At 29.3% G+C, this 4,390-nt stretch overlaps 1 pseudogene; it reads right to left on the bottom strand.

The window, feature by feature from the left end:
- Positions 1 to 202: 202 nt before the first annotated feature.
- Positions 203 to 2,868, bottom strand: LOC111483229 (annotated as a pseudogene).
- Between the last annotated feature and the right edge of the window lie 1,522 nt (positions 2,869 to 4,390).

Here is a 4,390-nt window from a genome sequence, read left to right as displayed (position 1 = left end):
AATTTGGTATTGAAACTAAAATTGACTACTAAATTAGAGGCTCTAGATTTATTATTACTGTTGTAGTAGTTTCTTTTATTGGACGAAATTGAAATGCTTGTGAGGATACAAAATACGAAGAAAATACAACAAAAAGAGACAAAAGAGGCTGCAGACGAAGATAAATGTCTTATTTTAGGTTTAAATCAAGAGTCACTCTAAACTAAAATATTTTCATCAACATTGGGTTAACGAGAAGAGATTTGATAAGAAACTTTGTTCGCCCATTTGCATTTGTATATCCATCCTTATCAAAATAAAGCACTTCAATAAATCTAGAAACGTTCACAACTCGCATAAGAATAGGCATTGGAACATCGATTGGATGAAGACATGCTTCATTTATGTCCTTCCATGCGTCAACCACTTGTTTATGAAGTTCAACGCAAGCTTCTTCCTCTAAACAACCATATTGTTCCATGTAACATTGAACCCCCGAAGCAACATGTTCCCTTTGTTGCTCAAACTGAAATAGAAAACAAGTAAATGCAGTTTACTTTAAAAAATTCAACTTTGTTTGTGCTGCTCTCTAAGGATAGTAAACAATATATACCTTGTGGGAAACGAGGTCATCCATGAGTCTGCCAATTATTGTTGCGGTTTTTATAACTTTAGGTCTTCTAGAAAACCATTCAATTATCTCATTTGTTACTATGTCACCCATACCAATGAGTGAAATGCTTATAACCCACAAATAACCAGAGCCACTCTTTAAATTTTGGTTTGTAATTTTTGTTTAACCATTTAGCTTCTTCAAAGTAGGATTCAGCTAGATTTTTTATAAAATGATAACTCTTATTTATATGTATAAAACTGAAGGTAAGAAGATAGAGGAGGGAGACAAAGAAAGCTTAATTCTTCTTTCGTGGTATGAATGTAGAGCGAACTTTCATCCTTTCCTATTTCATTGCTAATTTCATGTACTCGGGGAGTATATCAATCATGCGTCTATCCCATCTGAAACTTCAATAACATCATTATTCATAAAAAGTTTCTTGTACTCCACGAATATGATTACTCATATATATGTAAATTTATAAATTTCAAAAAGATGAAAAGAGTCTTTGTTTCTATACTTTCTAAAAAGTTGTTAGAATCTATTTCTTAAAAATAGTATTAAAACTCTATCCAAATTTGAAATATTGAAAAAAAAAATTAAAAAAACATTTGTATTTTATTTTTAAAGATAGACAATAAATTTATTAGTTGTAAGTCAAGCTTTTTAAGGCTAAGATCTTTGTCAAATATCTTTGAATTGTTTGAGGGAAGATTTTGAGTTCTTCAAATGTTCCATAGGTATCATATGTGTCATCTAAAATGGAAGAAATGACGATTACTTTGGTTAATATTTTCCTTCCAACATTAAACCGAGGTTCAAAGTATGCACCCAATGTCCAAAAGTAACACTCAACAATTTTATCTCTGGCATAAGGAAAATTTGTTTGGACGTTCAAATCTTTCCACCACCTATAAAAATATAAAATACGTAAATAAGAAGGAAATATAATTTATAGAAGAGAAAGAGCCTATAATTTAAAATAAAATATTACCAATGAACCCAAAAATATTAAATCAATATTTTAACCTTCTCACACAAATTTATGAAAGTCCAAACATTAATCGGAGAAGAAGGGACAATAATTTAGTTCTAAGTCATTTTTTAATATCATTTTAAATTATTATTAAACTCAATTAATATGATAGGTTAGGTTATTTAAAATTTAATTATATCAATAGTTTAACGAATATGAAGTTGGAAAAGCTAAATAAAATTATTAGAGAAAAAAATATATGAAATTGCACCTTGTGAGTTCTTTCCGCTCCTTTTGATGAAATTTTTGTAATATGTTAAAATCCAGTTTTGAAAAGCAAGCAAAGTTTGAGAATGGGAAGGATTTTCTTGATACATTGATATGTACTCTCTTGCTTTTAATCTTGGAAGGTCTTTTCTTGGTGGCTATTTCAAGGCACGGTACAATTTCAGCACCAAATTTGGAGTTTGTGTTGGCTATAATATTTTTTAGATGCTTGACACTAAAATCAAGAGCTTCCTCAAGGACATCTTCTACATGCACCGTTCGCCGCTTCATATATACTTAAAATTCCTCTGGCATCCTCTGCTAGCGATTCTTTGAACTTTCCATTACTTTTTATAAATTTGTGAATATGTCTATTCCAAATTCACGTGCACACAAACAACCATTAGTTCTTTAGAATTTGCTTCTCAAACAACTTTGTTTAACTATAATAGCTTTAAAAGTCCCGATGTATCATAATTATTTCAAAATTTGTTTATTTATCTCACGTGTTCCAAATGTTTATAAAATGATAGTTTAAGAGTTATATATGAATAAACTTACCACATGGAATTTTATAACCTTGTTGTCTATGCAATCGAAATAGAAGAGAGACAGTGTGAAGATCCTCGTCACCATCAATACTTGTGAAGTCTCTATAGTTTGTATATATTTTTTCTAAGACTTGATCAATCTCATTTTCGAAATGATAATATACGCCTAACCGTTGTATTGAATCAACCAAACGTAACTTCCCAAAAAGATTTCTATTAGAAATCATTAGCATCTTTTTCACTCCTACTTTCAACTCTTTAGCTTGTTCCTCCATCTCAACATCTATATTCTAAAATTGAAAAGGAAGTCCAAAAAAATAAACAAATTTTGAAATAATTATGATTATGGTATAATTCATGAACACTAAAGATTAATTTACCGATGCATCAGATGTTAGTGAAAGGAAGTGGTCCTTCCATATGCTTGGATGATATTTTGCAACAGGACGTTTGACTTTAGGAGTGTTTGGGCTCTTCATTGTTGGGATTTGAGAGAGTGAGTTGAAACGACTAACTTACCCAATTAAATAAAAAAGTCTTAGGGAGAAAATGGTTATTTTAGAGTGGTAAAAAGAAGAGATTAGAAATAGATAGAGATTAATTATACTACTGAGAAAATGGTTAAATTTTTTAAATTTTATTTCTTAATATGATACTTCCACACGTGTGAAAGTCAATATATTATTACATATATTTAAAGCTAATTTATTAATTTGAGACTTAAAACATATCTTTCAACCTACATTATTCATTAATAAATGAAAAGAAAATAATTTTACCTAAAGTAAAATAATTAGAATAACTCAATAGACATAAAGAAGAGGATATGAAAGACTTTCTTCATCGGTATAGTATAGGCTCATGCAACGCCTACAAATTTCAAATTAAACTATAGACATGATTAAATTCAAGTTTTTTAGAATTGGACTCATGGATCATTACTTATTGAATAAAAAAAGGAAAAAAAAAAAAAAACTCTTAGTAATTTTTTTAAAAAAACTATTTAAGAGTAAGGTTCTTCGAAACACGGTTGAAAGGAAAAAGAAATGTATATCTAAAATACAAGGAGTCAAAATATAAATTAAGTCTAATGGGTCCTCTATAGCCTCGCAACTTTAGAACACACTCACCTCGTTCTCGTGGTTCAGGTTCTATTTAAAAAGTACTCAATAAGTAGCTTATTTATAGGTCTCTAAATCAATATTAACTCTTATGATGAAGCTAAATGCATTGTATCTATATCGTATACTTTCAAAGGATAGTTGTACGATCCCAGCTCCGACGAGAATTAATTTCTCAATTCTTCTTATATGCTCAAATTTTCGATATTTTCTTGGGAGCCTCCGAGATCGAATTTCAAGATGAGATAGAAAGGTAAAATACTTAGAAAATTTCTCAAAACAAAAAATAAAAATAAAAATAAAAGAATCACAATCAAGGAAGAGGGAGAGGTAAGAGTTTCAAGTTTTTATTTTTGATTTTTGTGCCGATGTAAGAGATTTACTTGGAATTAAGTTTAGAAATTTTAATATGTTCTTTTAGAGGATTTCACATAAATTCCATGGATGAAAGAGTGAATTTCGATGAGACTCAAAAATGGTGAGTTTTCCAGTTTCAAGAGTAATTTAGTTGCACTTATTTCTCTCTACACTTGATGAATAGAATGAAAATAATTTTGATCCAAAAAATTGTTTAAAACTATATAAACTTGGTGAAGAAACAAGTTTATTCGAGTAACCTAAAAGAAGGTATGAAAATAAAAAGAAATTAGAAAAGAACAAAAACTAATATGAAATTTGGAACAATATTGTAGGGTAGACTAAGAACGAGGATTAGACATGCACCATGTAGCAAGGTAGTGAATGTGTGTAACAGCTCAAGCCTACTACTAGCACATATTGTCCTCTTTTGGCTTCTCCTTTCAGGTTTTCCCTTAGTTTTTAAAACACATTTGTTAGCGATTTTTTTTTTTTTTTTTTTTTTTTTTTTTTTTTTTTTTTT

This window comes from Cucurbita maxima, unplaced genomic scaffold (assembly GCF_002738345.1).
Source record: "Cucurbita maxima cultivar Rimu unplaced genomic scaffold, Cmax_1.0 Cma_Scf00008, whole genome shotgun sequence".
Classification (NCBI taxonomy): domain Eukaryota; kingdom Viridiplantae; phylum Streptophyta; class Magnoliopsida; order Cucurbitales; family Cucurbitaceae; genus Cucurbita; species Cucurbita maxima.
Note: the sequence above shows the minus strand (reverse complement) of the source record. Positions and strands in the feature narration are given on the sequence as shown.